The following is a 19,514-nucleotide window of genomic DNA, read 5'->3' as shown; positions in this document are numbered from 1 at the left end:
CAACATTTTTGTATAAATTTCTTTCAATTTGTTTGATTTTTTGTGTAGATTACGAAAAAAATTTAACAACTTTATTTGATCCTTTGAAAAAAAGTTATCAACAATTATACGTGAAACAGTGCATTTTCATGAACATTAAAAGCTCCGAAACCAATTTTTTTTCTATTTCCATAATTTTTTTCGTAAATTCGGCGTAAAAACGAAGATTTAAAAAAAATAATCGAAATCGGATGTTACTATAATTGAACGTAGATAAATGTTGATAAGAATTAATGTTGGAATGAGCCGCCGAGCATACCGGTACATACTTTTCTTTCTAATATATGACTAAACCCGATATATTATCAGTTATATTTATGTATCAGCTATATTTAGTCAAGGTTTAGTTTCAAAAAATTCTGTTTTTGAGGTGTGAAGTGAAGTAAGTAACATTAGAGTTTATATTTACCACTATATCTTTTCGATGTTTTATATGTAAGTTATCGAGGTTAGTTGAGTTCTAACAAACATTGAGGACTGCGATGACTAAATTATAAATCATCACTGTAGCGCGTCACAAAGTCAAAACAATTATCTAGACTCTAATAACGAGGATTATTTATTCGAAATTAAGGTTCATGTCCATAATTCACTTGTATGGGTTGTAAAATACGTTGTTTATGTCTTATTGACATAATATTCATTTCCTAACAAACAACTATTTTTTTATAATACACAAAAATCTACTTATACTTTCCTGTTTTCAAGCGGCTTTCGAAAAAGTTTCTATCGAATTAGAAATAATTATTTTAAACTGTTTGAGACGACAGGAAAGATTGGAAGCATTTATTGTTTTGAAAGTCGAAGTTCATAATACTATTAGAGACGCATTGGCATTCACTTCAACACAACCAAAACAAACGTTTAATCTAGTTCGACAATATTATTATTTTGTCAATTCTATGATGACTCATCTTCATGTGTAGGTATTTGTGGAGCTCTCATTACCTTCGGAGTGTACCTCTTCTTGGTTTGTAACATTTATCCTATTTAGTCCAAGATTATAATTTGATGGTTTTTATATTTATCACTGGCATTGGTAAATATTTCGCTGTTCATACTGGTGAACCAATTTCTATTGAATATTGTATGATAACAATGAACTAAAAACATTTTTTTCATTATAACCTATAATTCTAGACGAAAAAATACAATGTCTCTCGTCTGACACTGAAAAGAATTTTATTTTATTCAAATACAATTGAAAAACTTAATAAAACTCTGGAAAATTAGTTGACTAACGCATTTCTGAAATAAGTTGTTCACGATTCCAAAACAAATGGAAAAAATCAGTCAGGACCATTCAAACTTCTTATAGAAGTCTTCCAAATTATAAAAAAATATTCAATAACCTTATAGGAGTTATAAAGTTTAAACAAAAAAACTGCAAGAATCTACGACAGACAACCTAATATTGAACTAAAATATAAAGAAATTTGGATACTAATATTATATCATTCGCTACATTATCTACACGAAACGTATATGTACGAAGGTTGATTGAAAAGTTTCCGACCTAACAAAGCAAGAAGACTTTTTTCCATAACCACTTTCTTTTTTAATGAAGTCTTCTTTAAAGTCTATACAGAGTGAGTTTTATGTATGGAACGCCTCAATTATTTCGAAAGCGGCCAGTACCAATTTTATAATTTTTGTGCGTAAGGATCTTGTGATACGGCCGGTATTATGGTGGTATCTACATCTACATCTAAATGCCATAATTTCGGAGTTATAGCTACATTTACTGTATCTCCTCAAAAGTTACAATAAATATTGTACATTCAGTAGATTAAATAAACTCGTTTAATTTGAATATCCACTTTTTTCTAATTTACTGATATTACACGTTTCTTGTTGACTTCTACGCCTATCACCTTATCCTAATATCATTGTAGCACTCATAGCCACCTCCGAAATTATGGTATAGAGAATATTACATGAAGAGTAATTAGTATTTCTTAAGGATTTCTAAAAGCTTAAAATATACAAGGTGATCTATTGGAAATAACAAAGTTCATTATTTTTCCGGAAAAAGTAAATATCTAAGAACAATGTAAATACCACCATAATACAGGCTGTATCACAAGACAGCTGTACACAGAAATTTATAAAAATCGTACTTGCCGTTTCTGAGATAATTGAGGCGTTCCATACATAAAACTCAATCTGTATATTACTTCAGCTATGCTCTAACTTTTTCAACCCTTCCAAATAATAGATACCGTCTTTCCCTTTAAAATAGTCGTTTACGTATGCGATAAGTTCCTCGTCTAATGAAAATCTCTCTCGTCCAAATGAACTATTAAGGTTAGAAAACAGGAAGAATTCTCTGGGGGGCAAAAATCTCTCAACACATGAGCAAATATATTTCCCAACTCAACAATATCAGGTTTCTGAATTCAATATTCCAATATTGAATTTATCTGTCATATGAAAAACTTCATTTTCTTTATCCACGGTAAAATAATAATTCTATCGTCAGATATTCTGTTTATATAAAATGTTTCATCTATCACATATTACATATTAACGATCTTATTTCACTATACGTATATAAATATATCAAATTTCCTTGATTCTGTAACATGAAGAGTGAAATACTCAAAGAAAGTTGAAAATTGCGATTTTATATATATCGTTAAAAATTAGGAGGCGAGGTCTCTCAACCATGAAAGCTTAACATCTCCAGTTGCCCACAAATTAAATCATTCCAGCGAGAAGCATTTCATTGGAATCCAATATTCCAATATAATACGGTTACGTAAAATATTATGCACCAATAAGTTATAATTATTAGACCTCAATTAGTACGTAATATGTGCTTAAATAGATGAAAGGAAACGTATTAAGAGCTTTCATGTTTCAATTATTTGTAACGAGATTCCTGTTTATAATTACACTTTATTCCATAAATCTCTTAAGAGGATTATGATGTTATGCTTGTGTTCAGATCCAGTTCAACATGACATTTTAAGGGTTTAATATTTTATCCATTGTTTTATATGAGAAAAGATGATATTTTTGAATCTCATTTAAAAATGTACTAAAATAAAGAAACGATCACTATTTTTACAAAATAACTTAGTAATTTCACAGTTCCTGGAATCTACCACAAAATTTGTTGTGATAGTTCAATATTTAAATTATTACGTAATTTGACCTTGTGTCGATGACCAGCACAATGAAGGCAGGATGAAATGAATATTATTAAATTACTACTGGAATATTATCAATTTTATATTTGCCATGAGCGTAAAATGCATACAGTTCTCCAAAAATCAATCACTTTAACAATTATTAACAAGAGCAATGTGACAGAGATATTCCATAATTTGAATCTCGACTTCTCTGTGTCCACAAAAAGACATCCCCACCTTCTTTGGCAATAAAAAATAATGATTATTATGTGTTCAATATTATCTCATGAAAGTGAAACAACAAATTTTTAACAAAAACCTTTTTAACAGGGATACTTTGAAACCAGATCATCAAGAACTCATATTTTCATATAATATTCATATATTAGTTTCGTATCATTCATCTTATAATTCCTTCGAATTAGAAGTCAATTTCTCTACAGTCAGAGCTTATTAATTACAGGAAAGATCGAAAGGATCCATCAAACATTTAAGACATGACTTTCTACTAGTAGGGTTACGCTAACTTTGACAAGAATGTAAACGTGCAGGTATTTTGCAATACCTCATACTGCTAAAACGACGCGGGAATTATTGCGACGGCTTAGACTTTATTCGGGCCAGATTAGACACCCAGTGATTGTTTCCTGTTTCGAAGCCGAAAGAGTATATAACCATCAACCAGTTCTCTGCGCTCAGTGATGTTAAAGACATGGCTTAGGGTACAAATGAAAGATTTCTATCAATATGGAATCAAAACTTGGTTTTGCATTGTTATAAATGCTTAATTAAAACTTTCTGATTATGTTTCAAAGTGATACACACTTATGCTTTTTAATTGCTTTTTATATTTTCTATTGTCAATAAATACTTTTTTATTCGACATATAAACAGCATTTCATGAATTTTTGAAAAGTAGTTTTGAAATATCGTTTATGACTCCAGTTATAATTTTAGAGGCATCTTTCCCTTAGTGTAAATAATACTAATTTCATTTTTCTAAGCATGTTACTCGTATACTTTGCATCGTGCAGTCATAAAACGATGTTTTAACTATTAAAAAAATAATTATATGATCCAACACAAAACATTAGCGAATTTATCAATATTTAAATTGAAAAATGAACTGAACAGAAATGTTTTTAGCTGTTATCCAACAACACATTTCTCATTACTTGTTTTTTGTTATTTCGCTATTAAACAAACTGCAATTATATTAAAATTCACGGTATTGTTAATTAGTGCATTTTCATTTATTTCTTTTAACATGTTCTAAGCGAGAGCATACCTCTGCGTGTAAATTATAATGTAACGCTGTTATTACACCTTTCATTCGACAGTACTGTCGCATATGCAAAACACATGAACCGTATCTTTGAAACTAGTTGTTCATGGTTTTCACTCTGATGCTTTGCATAAAAAATAGAGGATGTTTGTTGATACTTTGATGTCTACAGAATATTAATAATGCTGATAAAGTTTATGTTTCTGTGCTTTACAATATAGATTGAAAATATACAAAATGGTTACTGTAAAATAAGCATCGAAATAAAATTAATCAGTTTCACCGGTAATACAATTTTTTAATTAATTGGAAATCGTTCACTGATTTTTAGTATAGTCATTGTAGGCCAAGCGCCGGGTACTGTTTTCTTGCAAAGTTCTAGAGATCAGATTTTTTTGAAATATGTTCAAGGGTGTCCCTTGAATGTAAATCCAAGTGGGCGTCATGAGGGGCATTGAAAAACACATTTTATCAAATATCTCGCGAACCGCGCACCGTACGACAAAGATAGTGTAGATACATAATAACTTTTGCCATTTTTTTATTCAAAACTTTTTTGTATAACGCATAGGTTCTTAATTTTAGCGCTCCAAACTTTTTACAGTATTTAATTTATCATGAAACGTTAACTGTATATTTAGCAAAAATATATTGTAAAAAGTTTGAAGCGCTATAATTAAAAATTTATTCGTTATAAAAAAACATTTCGAATGAGTAACAATGGCAAAAATTATTATCGTTAAAAATGATCTCCAATATTTCTGTCGGAGGATGCGCGGTTCGCGAAATATTGGGTAAAACGTGTTTTTCAAGATAGCGAATGACGCGGATGCTCTCCATTACGCCCACTTGGATTTGCATTCAGGAGACATCCCTGAACATAATCCAAAAAAAATACGTTCGGTACTCTGGATCGTCCATGATGCCAGTCCGGTCACTAGTCGGATTTCGCGCCAGTTTAGTTGGAGTAGTTGTTTAGGAAGACACGCACAGGGTTCATCTATATGAGCCTTAGCTTGTCTAATACCAGGTTTCTTCACCCATCTCTGTCGAGCCTCCCTTGCGAATAGATCATGGAGAGACGCGGTGGCAGTGCTTTTGGCCACACCAAGAATGGTTTTTGAAGCCATTGTTGGGTTCGCCGATCCTAGTCTGGCAACTGAGTCTTATTCATCGTTACCTTTGTGTGTACCCAAACGAGCTGGATCTTGCAGCCATCACTCGCCAGATTCTGTGAGACTGTCTTGTAGTCCAGCACTAGCCTAGAGCGTACCTTTTCAGCCGTTATAGCTTGTATGACAGCTATGTTGTCTGAACAGATTGAGGTTACTGTGTTCCTGCGGCGTCTATTGAGTATCAAGCGTCCGCATTCCATCACAGCCAATATCTAGGCTTGGAAGATAGTAGCGTGTTCTCCAAGCGAACTAATAAATATGTAAATTAAACTTTTGCTCCAAATGTATTGAGATTGCCTGCCTATCTCTACGTTGGTTTTATTTTTTATCAAGCAGTGATTGACAGATTTCAAAGTATTTACCATTTGAAGATCATCTCAACTTGAACCCGTTTCACCACTTGATGATAGAAACCCATCCAACAGTTTTTGAAAATTGTCTGTATTTTAAATTGAAGAATTAATTTTTAAAAAGCTATTGAAAATCAGTCAACAATTATTTTAGCGATTATAGTGAAATATAAATTCTTTTATAGATTTCATTTGTTTATTATCATATTTTTATCAACTTTTATGAACTTTTCAGTACCACAATTGAATTTTCATTTGATAAAACGCGTTGTAAATTTAAGTTCTTTACTTCAAAAGAAAATTTCACTGCACAGTATTGGTTTGAAAAATCATTTTTTATATGATGTAGCGGTAACCGATAAAAGTGCTGAGCTCTACTGAGCTAAGCAATAGATCGTTACAAATTACACAATTATTTAAATAATCTTCACCGTTGCTATATTTATTTATATTTTGAATAAAATTTGCGTAGAACAATTGAAATATTTTCATAAAAGTATTGTTTAATTCGTTGAATAAAATAAACATTTTAATGAAATATAATGAATATATAAATCAATGGCTTGGATTAGTTCTTATTTTTTTTCTGTTGTTTCTTAAATTCTACATTTGTGATACTTTTCTTCGGAGAAAACTTTGCATTTTAGTTAGTCTTCATTGACACACAATGTTTCATGGTAATTGCTTGGTCACGTCAAGATTCACATTTAGCTTCATGGGAATCATGCTTGTCTTGAGAACATAACACAAAATTTACATTTTTTTAAAAATTTTTCGTCCATTAAAACAGTGACTTTGTTGAAATGATGTGTTGGTCGTTATCACGTTGTACACTGGTATGATATGCGTGTCTTTTAACAGTGTCTCTCAATCACAATCACAAGCACCTTTGCTATGAGAGACATGTTTTTTGATATTATAAACGCCTAATTTTGCTTTTAAGGACTTAAAAAGTTTTAAATTAGAGGATGGACTAAGCTCGAATCATGAGTGAGAGTTTTTCAGAGAGTATGAAGTAATTTAAGAAGCAACAAAAAGAACTACGAACTAATTTGAGGCATTAATTGATTTGTTTATTATATTTTATTAAAATGTTTATTCATTTCAACTGTTCGATTTAAATAATACTTTTATCAACATATTTCAATTACTCTGTGCAAATGTTGTTAACAATAAAAATAAAGATATAAAAATTGATCTGTAAAGATCATTTATTGAATAATTGTGTAATTTTTAGGGATATATAGCGTTAACAGCTAAGCTCAGCACTTTTATAGTTCACCGCTGCGCTTTATAAAAATTTATATTATTTAAACGAATACCAAGTAGTGAAATTTTCTTTTGAAATGGAGAACTTGATTGTATAATGCTTTCTATAGAAAAAATCGATTGATATTAAAATTCAATTTTTTTTTTCGCATCAACATCACGATTTGTTGATTAAAGACGTATTTAACAGATTTCATGTCATTTGGAAAATTACATTGTAGTCTTACATTCTAAAAGTATATATCTTATGGTAAATTCGCGGTTACAATTTGTACATTTGTTACAATAGGTTTGTTACTTCTACATAGTAAATATTCGTGCGTAATTTTAGTATTACCTTTTCTAAGTCTAGTTACTATGACTTGTTTCGCGGTCACTGTTCAACACTTTCCTTCATTTGTTTTAGTTTTTGAAATGATCCTTGCGACTCATATTGTCACTGAAGATTAAATTTCATTTTGATATTTTCCTTCACGTCAGTATATACCGCAATATTCACTATTATATGTACATCACTGCAAACCGTAGAGTCTTTTGCGTGTTTGTCAGTATCTTCATTTCCTTGTATACCTGGATAAGAGGGTAGACACAAAAAACTGACATCTAAGTTGTTGTTTTATAGTGAAAATATAGTTTTTAATGAAATGAGTATTTTTACATTTGGCTAAAGTCTCATTTGTCTCAAGTCTCAAGGTCTCATTTGTTATTTGTTATTTCTATTTTGTTATTTCTATTTTGTTATTTGTTAAAGATAGGTAAAAATTTGACGTTTCGATCTGTCGCGTATTTGCGTATTTACGAGTATATTAATCAATAGATCGCCTACATCATTAATATCAAAATAAAAATAAACTAAAAATAAAGATAGGTTTTAACATAAAAAAAATAATTTTTCCTTAGTTTTTACATCTCAAAAATATGTAGCAGCCAAAAAAAATTCAAATCCAGCCAATGCTATTCATAAAACTTTTTGTAGCGCCATCTATTTGTAGAATTAAAATTAAAAACTCTAAATATTATGTTCCATATAAAAATGACGTTGAGTATTTTATGAGTTATTATCAGATATTTCAACAATTTTTCAGTCATGTATTTAGAATCAATAGGTGGAACATTTAATTAGAAAATTCCACCCAAACAGGCAAACTCACAGAGATAAAGTGTGGTAATAAAGATGAATCATTGGCGACCATTTGCTAGAGCCAGATAAACATTAATCATAACAGGATAAAAATGATTTATCTAGTAAAAAAATTGCCCTTGAAATGAAGCCAAAGTGAGTAAGATATATCAAAAAAAAAACCGTATTTCTGATTTGTAGTTAGTACAATCGTTTCTTAATTATTTCTACTCTAGAAAAAATTACGTAATTGAAGAATTTACTATTAAAACTCCAAAAATAAACATGATTAAACTGCAGGTTTCTATGATTAAATACTTAGTTGGACTAATTATTTCAGTAATAAATCATCCGTTTGTTAATCTTTTTATAATGGAATGTGACCTATCCATTCGGTTGATAAAATTGATATTATTTAATCGGATTTAGATTCGGAGATATTTTCATTATCGTAATCGGCGATATAGTACAGTGAATGTGGATAATAATTTGGTATAACAATCGAATTCTTCCACACCACAGACAGTGATTTTTAGTAAAGTGCTTGCTCCAGATTCTCACTTGGGTCTTGATATATGAGACTTAACGAGTGGAGGCATTAGGGGTGCTAACTATCTACAGCTACACTCCTGATTTCTTCACTTACTCGCAAAGCGGAGCGAGAAGGAGGCGAGGAGAGGATAGATGAGTGCACCCTCTACTTTATTGCACTCGCTTTTTAGAGATTCCAGAATTAGTTAGCATTTTAATCATTATAACTGAAACTTGAAATGGTATTGATTATCGTCTTCATAATCGTTTAATGAAGTATTTTCACCAACATAATTTGAATCTCCTTATTAAGTTCGTTTCAGCAGACTGTAAGGCCTCGGTGTCCTATTAAATGCTATATGCGACATCCGACTTGTTATTTGTTGATTAAAATATTATGATTAACACAATCGAAAACCTTAGAAAAATCAGTTGTTGCAGTGGAGTGATGCCTGTTTAGGTTAGAGACCACATTATCAAGGACAGCATCATTTGTGCATTTGTTACCCAAATTGATGGGCAGTAAGTATTTTATATTTAAATAGAAAAAAAGCATTCACCGTTAGAATTAAGTACGGAAGCTTCACACCATACATTTTCTCAAGCGAGTTGTATGCTATTTAGTAGATCCAAAAAGCCATTTTATGAGAAATTCCAAGAAATACATGAAATATTGTGAAATTAATCATTGCGTACTTTCTCATTTTTTGTGATATTTTAGGTTTGATATTTCCAAAACCACACTGTCTCAAACAAAAACTATTTCCCTGATGCAACAGAAATAAAAAAAAGCAAATATTCTGTGAAAACATATTCAACTATTTTAATTTTGAATATATTTTGTGTTGTAATGTCCAAAATATATATTTTTTTAAATTTATTAAAATTGTCTTCAATTTACTATTTCCCAAATCTCTTCAATTTACTATTTCCCAAATCTTCATAAGTTTTAGAGCCTACTTTCTTTGAATATATAAAAATGTTTTCCTTTCATAAATTATCAAATTCTCACGCTACTCAGAATTACATGTATTTTCAATATATGTAGATCTTTTTATTCATTTCACGGTGATTTTACATCCATTTTACAAAAATATATGAGAAAAAAGCTCAATTTATTTTTTCTAGTGAAATCTTCTTTTCCATTTAAACTATACAAAAAAGTGTTTTTTTTACCATTTCTATCACGATTATTATGATTAATATTCATGAGAAACCTTTACTGAGAATTCATTTCAACTTCGTTTATTGTGCTTACTATATATATATTGATGTAGCGGTCTATATCATTTTGAATCCATAAAATGAAAATATAGATTCAACTATTATTGTTAAGTTTAGCTCACCTTGTAAGTTATTTTAATAAAAATAGAAATAATATCGCACCAAAGACAGATGAAATGATAATAACTAGAGTGCTCTAAATTATTCCTGGGATGCCCCACCTACAAATCATTGGAAAGTAAAGCGATATGCGATGTAAGGGAAGGCGTTCTTCACTACCAAAGTGGGAAATAGCTAACTCAAGGGGGTCCTTTCACATAATGCATCCTATATAATCTCTTACCAAGCTATTATAATTTAGTTTACTCTGTTCCTTTGGAGTTTACAGTGTTTTTCAAAAATCAACCATGCAAATTTTCATTGTAAGTAATTGTGTGGATATCTTATGTGCCATTAGTGCTAGTGATTGTTTTTGTGATAATTTTTGGATACACTCGTGACACAGCAGTAATTCGGAAAATAAAATCTTAATGCTATTTAAAACACTGCTGAGAAGCTTACCTAATAAATTTCTGATTTCTAAATTAGCGAAAAGTACATATACAACCAGAAAAATTTGAATATTTAAGTAGTACTACAAATTACCACTTTAAATTGTTGCTTGAATAATAATAAAAGAGATAATGTACATTTCTTAAATATCAGCATTATTCAATAATTTAAAGTGACATTTGATTCAAATGATTAACATATCAATATATTGGAACTTTTGATATTAAATCTAACTAGCACTCGTTTTACAAATAAAATATTGGAAATATTTTCTAAAATAAATTTTTTGATATATAATTTTCAATCAACACAACGAAAAAATACATACTCGAAATATTCAATAAAAGTTTTTTCCTTTTATTATAAAACCAATTATTAAATTATTCATTATTAGTTGTGAAATTCTTGCTCTATATATGTTCTATTACTAATTAGTTATTTGATAATAATATTATTTGGTAAAATTGGTAATGATTTCAGTAAAATTCTCTCAATAAGAATTGCCTTGTAAAAAATGAGTTGTCTTAGAATCTACTGCAGAAAAAAAAAGAGTTTTTAGCTGATACAACCGCAATAATTTTGATTTGTTATGGGAGTATAAATAACTTTTTTCTAAATAACAATAACATATTTAACTTAGATTCGCATCATATCGCAAACTATATATTTAGCTTATCTTTCTACATAATGAACATATAACAGAATAAGTATGACCAGTATACCCACTAGAAATACCGACAGAAATAATAAGAATAGCTGGGATGACGTTGGACGAAATAAAAGTCCTGTGGAAAAGCTGTAAATTAGCAAAATGCTAACAGAGTAAACCAAGATATTAGGATTCCTCTATTTTATTTCATCGGAGTCTATGCATCGTAATTTGAATTAAATGACGATGGGGCAATATTCAATGATAAATGTTAATGTCTTTTACAGGCGACTTAACTAGCAATTTAAAATAGCTACTAGAGATCAAGAGGCAAAATAGTCTGGATTGCAAATAAACCAAGCGATGATATCAAGGTTGCTAAGGAAGGATCAGATCATTTGTGCTTAACGATAAACAAGTTTGAGAGAGAGTCCAATTATGTATATCTAAGGGTAGTAGTAGAAGAAAATTGCATAACATGAGAGCTATAATAGCTCGTTCAGAACCATAAACGCACTGACATTGAAATACGTGCAAAGGAAAACTAAAATAGGAATAAATAAATTTGTAATAAAATCCCCCATAACAATGCCAGACATGAATATCAAAGAGAGAGGAAGATTTGTTAGATTGATAGGATAAATGAGGAGTCTAGGAAGAAAAAAGCACTGAAGGAGAAGAGCTAATGTGGGATTGAAATTTTCAAAGAAGATACAATGAGATTTATAATTAGGTTAGAACACATTGAAATACTATATAAACATCGAAGACCAGCAGGGAAAATGAGGAAGAGGAAGGAAGAGGAGCCTATATAATGGAAGATCTAGAAAATAGTTGCATTCAGAATTGGAAAGAAGCTGTGAACAGCGAAGGATTGAAAAACATCGTGACAAAAATTGAAGGACTTTTTGCTATATTATTGCAAACTGTTAAGTAATGAGGTTAGAAAAATATTTTTCAGTCTCTTCACGCTATCTGTAGAGCATACTAAAATACATATTCTCCTACAAAGCTATCTTGATCAATTTGTCTTCCTCTGATATACACCGAACCTTTACCATTTTTTATTGTATATATAATTCTCTTTTCTGTTCTATTATCATCACTCGATCATTTCTCAATCTATATTTGGTATCAATAAAATAAGAGATAGTGATTGAACAATATTATAATGATGAAAGAATAACAGGATTATTTGACATTATAGTTTGTAAAAGAAGTGAGCTATATTATCAACTGAAAATTCAGCAAATACTTCGAAAAGTGAAATACATCTTTAATCATTCGATTTATATCCAACTAGTACAAATTCTTCCTTTGATCCCAAGGTGTGAAAACTGTATTGATTTGTAGTAGTTCTTTAAATGTATTCTATTTATTTTTTAGGTGTACGCCACTGCAATAGTCGCGGTAGCTTATGCCCGACCAGGCGGTGGTTATGATCACTTGGAATTGGCTGGAGGATACGATGACAGCGGCCATTTCGGAGGCGAAGATGCCACCAGCTATTCACATGTTGCTTCAACTGCCAACGAAATTGGTCACGGCGACGAAGGATACCATAGTTCTGACCATGACATCGACTATCATGTAAGCATATACAAATATTTTTTTATCTTTCCAATTAATTATTAGCACTTTGATGTGCACTACTGAGACCATTACCATTATTTTCTAACTCAATCTTGGATCAATCGAATATACACATATTGGATTTGGTTAAGAATTTCTTACGTCAAATTATTTCAAGGTAGAGCAAATAGTAGCGTTAAAGAGATGGTCAGTGGAAACGGATGAGAAAATGAAAGAGCCGTATGGAGAGATTGCTGTCATCTTCTAAGAAACAATTGTTTGGTTGAATCTATATAAGGTTTCTTATGTATCAGTAATAAGTACCCATGGTGAGTAAAGCAAAACATAAGAAGAATGACAGTGTGGATGAATACGAATTAAATCCACCACTGATGCGATACATGCAGTTATATAAATAAAAAAAAGCAAACCCATGAACACCAGATGAATAAATAAATGATGTTTGTAGCAATTTAAGAGGATATCGATGGAATAGGAGATTATGAGTTTAAGAAATAAAAAATATCTAAGAATAATGACTAATCGAAATAGAGAGAGACGATAAAAAATAGATAAAAAAGGAAGTAGATCATACAAATAATAATATGTTGAAATGCAAAATATTTACTAAAAAGATTGAAATGAATATTGGCAATGACGAAAATGACAAGAAAATTAGTTACTAATAACGGAAAGAGAGATAATAAGAACAATATTAGGTCCAATCACTATTGATATAGAGATGTAGCGAGATATGGTTGAAGGGAACGAAATACAAAGAATGAAATGGCTAGAAGATTAGGCGAAGATGGGTATACAGGAGGTAGAGGAAGAAGGCTTAATAATACATTTGTTTTGCTTAAACAAATAGTTTCTGGATACAAGGAGAATTTTATATAGTACATTTATTCATTGATGATTTTTTTCTATGAAATAAGAGTGTAGTTTTGTATTCGTTCACTTCACATTGAAGCAATGGTTGAAAAAACTAAGAATACATTTTTATAATAAATCCAACTAAAAAATAGGTAATAAATGATTAATATAGATTTTGAATTTAAACTATTGCCTCTGTTTCAGAAGAGTAGGGTGGTCGATATTAATCATTCTAGTTCTGTTTACTGGGGATGCGTATTTTTATTATTATAAATTATGTGTTAAATAATAGCTGTGCAGAATATCGTCTTATGGATTATTTCGCAATCTACTCATTTCATTTAACACTTCACCGAAATAAGAGACTGCCAGTTAATTTTTGTTAGCATAGCATTTTTAATAGGGAAATTTCTCTTTTGAGAAAATATTTAAAAGAGCGTAAAATTCGCCCGAATAGTAGATTTCGTTTCTTTCTATGAGTTTATCATATTTGAGTGCCAATTAATGATGTATTCCATTCCAACTTCTAATAGGTTTATGAACGCATGGAACGGATCACTTTATGAAGAAATTGGATTGTTTGAATTTTGCAAGTTGAATTTTTCCTTTATTAATTAACTATTATTAGAATTGATGCCTTTTGGCTTATTGGATCGATATTTCTCATTTGACAAATAAGAGCAAATATTTATAATTGTATATGGTTTTATTTTTTTATAATATTCTCCATTAAGATCAAACCACTTATACATGCGTTTGAACCAATTGGGGTACCACCAAAATATGTGATTTGAACGCATCAACCGCTTTTTCCATTTCTGACAAACAAATTTTGTTGTACCATTCAGAATTAACCGTTCTACGTTGCTCTAATGGAACGGTGGTAACATCTCCAGTTACTGAAAGACTCATACATGAATATTTCATATATCTGAACTCAAATAGCACTCGTATGACAACACGTTCTGAGTACGTTCTCCATTGATAATCAAGCCTTTGATGGCAATGTCAGATTTGACATATCTCAAAACTTAAGTAGCAACTCTTGTATTTCAGAAAAATAATATCTTACAAAATAGTAATCCATATACCAAATATCCTAAAATGTTCTTAAAAACAAACTAAAAATTAATGTAAAAACACTTAAATAGAAAAAAAATTTCACAATTATTCAATAAACTTGATTGAGGTTAATATCCGAATAGAAAAAAAAATATTTATAGTATTATGGGAAGGAAGTTCCACATTCCGCAAGAACTTTTATTCCGGTTAGATAAATCATTGTATGTTGTGATTTCTTTATTTGTTTAACTGCCACCGCTATACTAATTCTGGTTATTGTACATATATATTCAAACGAAATATAAGAATAAGGAGATGATCTAACTTATGTAATTTGTCGAGAAATTTTTATTTTGCATTCCATTCTATTTGAAATCAGGATGTTGATAAGCCCAGGAATGTACAGTACATTGATTTCCTCTGAATAACTTTCATAAATATATTATTTGTCTTTTGGTCATGTTTCATATTTTCTAAGATGAACAAATTTAAATTGACCGATGACTTGATATTTCAAAAATTCTGATTAAAAGTTGTGATTATAAATGTTTGGAGTCGAGTTAATACAGAGCAAGAACAATCAAAGATTCGCCTGGAATAAGATCTAGCATTTGTATAAGTATTCCTCGAGCACATCTGCATTCATATACTCGTGATAGTCACCGGTTTTTTTTATTCAATTGATAGTAGGCCACCATCAACAAAACCACTGTCACTGCCAATATGTGTTACTATTAATCGTCTGCCTTTCCCTGATGGAACTCTCAATCCTGTTGATGGTCCCTCCAAGAAATCTTGTCTGAAATTGTTAACAGTCTTATCTTGCCATATTTTTCCTACAGTGTGCCCCTCTTTAACCCAAGTCTCGTCCAAATAAAAAATAGTTTTTCCTTCCTCCTGGAGTTTTTTAATCGTCCGTAAATAAGACCTTCTCCAACACATGATTTCTTCCCAACAAAAAATTATTTCATGTAGAACCTGCCAAAGCTTATTTCTGCTGATTGGTGGCCATCCGTCTTCCAAAAAGGACGCCAAAATTTTATCAATGGTAGGAATTTTCTTTTGAAGGTAAAATGATTGGACTTTCCTGAGTATTGCATATTTTTAATCTTCATTGATGTAAACCTTTGGCCTTCCTGACCGAGACTTAGGACCACTTAAACATCCACTTGTTTTCCTTGTTTGTAGACCTGTCATCTTTGAACACATACTTGTTAGATCATCCACACTCATTGAAGTGTACTGATATTTTAATGCACTATATACATTTAAAGCCATGGCTTTCTCGTTAACAGAAAGTATATGCGTCTTCACTTTATGTATGGAGTATAGTTTTCAAAGGTCGACATATTGATTATTTACTAAAGTTTTGTAAACGTTTCTGTGACAAACACTGCGCTAGAAATGCATTGTGTATTGGGCATTTTCTTTTATAGGATCTTAATCTTTTATTACCCTCTTGTAAAATGTACCTAATTATCATTTTTTCCAGAAAACATTTAACAAATCGTTTTCAAATTAACCTGTGTGGTATAGGTATATACCATAAAGGGCGTGAAATATTTGCCTGTCAACATCATTCTTTTCTAAAAATACCCCAAAGGAATTGTTTTGGCCGATAAGTGAACATAGTTGGAAATTTGAACTTGATGCAATAAATTACTTAGAAAATAAATGTTGGATTCATTTGCTGAGGTTTAATAAAATAATAAATTGTTCTTAAATGTGACTACGGCTATGGTGGCCAGGAGAGAGATTGATTTATTACTCTACACTCTTTCTGAAGGGAGTATAATGTGTTCGTGAATTGATTTTGTTTCCGAAGGACTAATTGAGTTGTATCATTTCATACCCTTTATTAATAGAATATATTATAATAAATATAATATAATGGAGAGTTACAGCCCTACTTTCACTGCGATTTTGTATACTACGGCTGATCCTTTTGCATCATCCCGCTCCTATTTATAGATCAAAAAAATTACTTATGATAACGTCACATTGTAACCTATTAGTATATAGACGATAGAAACTGAATAGTCTCAGTATTAGAATATGAGTCGGGCAACGCTCGGTTATTAAATAGAAAACAGAAGAAAGTTGACACAATAGCAATCTTGAAAAGATATTTGTAACGAGAAAATTTTCTTGCAAAATTAGTAGCAATGTATGAGAATTATTAAGGAAATTTTGTTGTAATATTACGTGAAGCTATAAAAGAAAAAACGATCTACCGTTGCAACCGCCGCAATTGCTTAGGCAAGCTTCGAATTACTTATCATCTGACATATTTTCCAGATTTAGTCTTCAGCAATTACCGGCTACTTCCAAAAATTTAACAACACTTGCATGTAAACGATTTCCTCCGGAAAGACATATGTGCGGTGGAACTGTAGTTTGCAAAGGTTAAACTTTCTTTCGAGATGCGTTAGATATTCCCGAACATCGATGGAAAATATGTCAATCTTAACGAAGAATGAAATGAATTATTCACCCAGCTATTTAAATATGTTTCTTTTATTATTTGCAATTAACCAAATTTGGTCTAGTTACTTTTAAATTATTCTTTATTTATAATTAACTTTATCCGACTAACATTAGAATTTTCCAAAATTGTCCTTACGTGTAAGATATATTAGAATATTTAAAATGTTTCCAGGCACCTGCTAAATACCATTTCGATTACGCCGTTCACGATTTACATACTCATGATATTAAATCACAATGGGAAACTAGAAATGGCGATCGAGTAAAAGGAGAATATACTATCGTGGAGCCCGATGGTAATAGAAGAATAGTTTCTTACACAGCAGACAAACATTCCGGATTTAATGCTATTGTTAAAAACGTTCACGATTATTAATAAGTTATCAATAGTTTGAGAAGTCAATTAACTAGTCAAACTGATACCGTAGTAAAAGATAATAAATTATTAACATTTGGCATTCATTTTGAATGCAATAATAAGATTCAATGCGTTCTATTTATTCTTCACAAAAGATGGAATTCTTTATTGATCCAAGTTGATTTTTATTTATTTACCAATTATTTTGTTTATTTATAACAAAACATAATTAACCTTATTTCTCATTCAACAATTTATAACAATACTTTATAATGTTTCATTATTGTCAGATCTCATCAAAATATATTTGCTTTCCAAAATGCTTCACCAATCCTTTTCATTTCTTTTTCCAGTAAAATTTATGGCGGTTTATTCTCCTAAAGCTTGATTTTCTCTTTTTCCATTTGTTCTTCTTCTCTATTCTTCTTTTCTTTTCACTCCGACGTATATTATTTTCTTGGCTCATTATTCCATCTTTTGTTCTCCATTTGATTGAGTACACATATTCTACAATCCTAGATTGCACATGGTCTAATTGATATATTGTTTTTGTCTCTCTCTTGAGACTTTTAATGATCTCAGTAATTATTTTTTCAATTATCGACATTCTTAATATAGATTTGAAGTTAGGTTGACAAATGTATTGATTAACGTATTGGTTTGATTAGATAAGTTTGTTTTAAGTTATTCCTACATCAGTATTCCTTATGTTTCAATTTAAGCAAACAATAAACTATCAATTTTCAATCATTAGATACTGGAAGGTTATTCACATATTGATAATATCTTCAAAATGTGAAAGAGTTTCAGGTACCTAAGACAGGGTGAACAAAAGGTATGATTGTTGAAATTATGTATTTTTCGGAAGTTTCCATAATAATAGATTTTATTACTTTGTCGCCACTATATATAGTATCTAAATTTATTAAGTTATTTTATATTGGTTACCTACTACTTAATTATGAAATCGACTATATTATAATTCTTCATAAATCGTTTCATTTATAATTATGTTAGATGGGAACAATTTACCAACTATTTACTTCTGGTAGCGTTTTTATTTAGCTTCAAGTTGTTACTTCACCTTACATCTTCTGTAGTCTTTGAAGTCATTCTTTTTTTTCTTAAATTAATTGTTTATATTCCAAATTTAAATTTTTTTCACTAATAGTAGGGCAGAGTTTTTTTCTAAATATTTGTTACCCACATTCTTCTACCTTAGAAATTAGAAGCAAAACTTTTTTTAATAATGTCAATGCTACTTTTTGTTCACTCATTCAAATTTATTAATATAAGAATATTTACTAGTTGAATTCTTGCCTTATACTACGTAATAAGTTTTTTAGATTTATCGTTATTTGGATTTCTAAAACAAAGTTTTGAATCTAAACGTTCTGTGAGTAACACAGATGGATTTGCCGATTATACTGTTCTTTGAAACACTTCATTATCTAACAAATTCTGTGGTTTTTACTTACAAATAATCACCAAGTTGAAATTAAGGTTTGAAATGATTATAATTATGGATTCTCATGCATTGAGAATTCCAAATATTCCATAGATTCTAGACTTATTTGGAAATTATGCCCAAATAACTAATGTTCAAAGTAAATTTTTTTGTATCCATCAAGATTCTATATTTTTAATTTCAGTGCTATCCATCACCTATTTTGTTCTTTTTGCAAATGATTTACATTATGACACCTCATTTGTGTCGTGGCAGTCAATGTCTTAAGTGTTTTATATTAAGTTTTTTAAAACTGCTTCCAAAATGTAAATGCCGATACTATGGACTTCTGCATTATTAAAAGTTTATTTTTTTAATTGT

The 19,514-nt window shown here is 30.2% G+C and overlaps 1 protein-coding gene and 1 long non-coding RNA gene across 13 annotated transcripts in view; one reads left to right on the top strand and one right to left on the bottom strand.

The window, feature by feature from the left end:
• Positions 1–19,514, bottom strand: part of LOC130903759 (glucose transporter type 1) — a 555,907-nt gene that overhangs the window by 102,867 nt on the left and 433,526 nt on the right. The window lies entirely within an intron of this gene.
• On the top strand, positions 313–19,510 carry LOC130903766 (uncharacterized). The gene is made up of 3 exons (XR_009060777.1): positions 313–421; positions 12,718–12,921; positions 17,501–19,510. It is a non-coding gene; the product is annotated as an uncharacterized LOC130903766 (long non-coding RNA).

Source organism: Diorhabda carinulata, chromosome 2 (assembly GCF_026250575.1).
Source record: "Diorhabda carinulata isolate Delta chromosome 2, icDioCari1.1, whole genome shotgun sequence".
Taxonomy (NCBI): domain Eukaryota; kingdom Metazoa; phylum Arthropoda; class Insecta; order Coleoptera; family Chrysomelidae; genus Diorhabda; species Diorhabda carinulata.
Note: the sequence above shows the minus strand (reverse complement) of the source record. Positions and strands in the feature narration are given on the sequence as shown.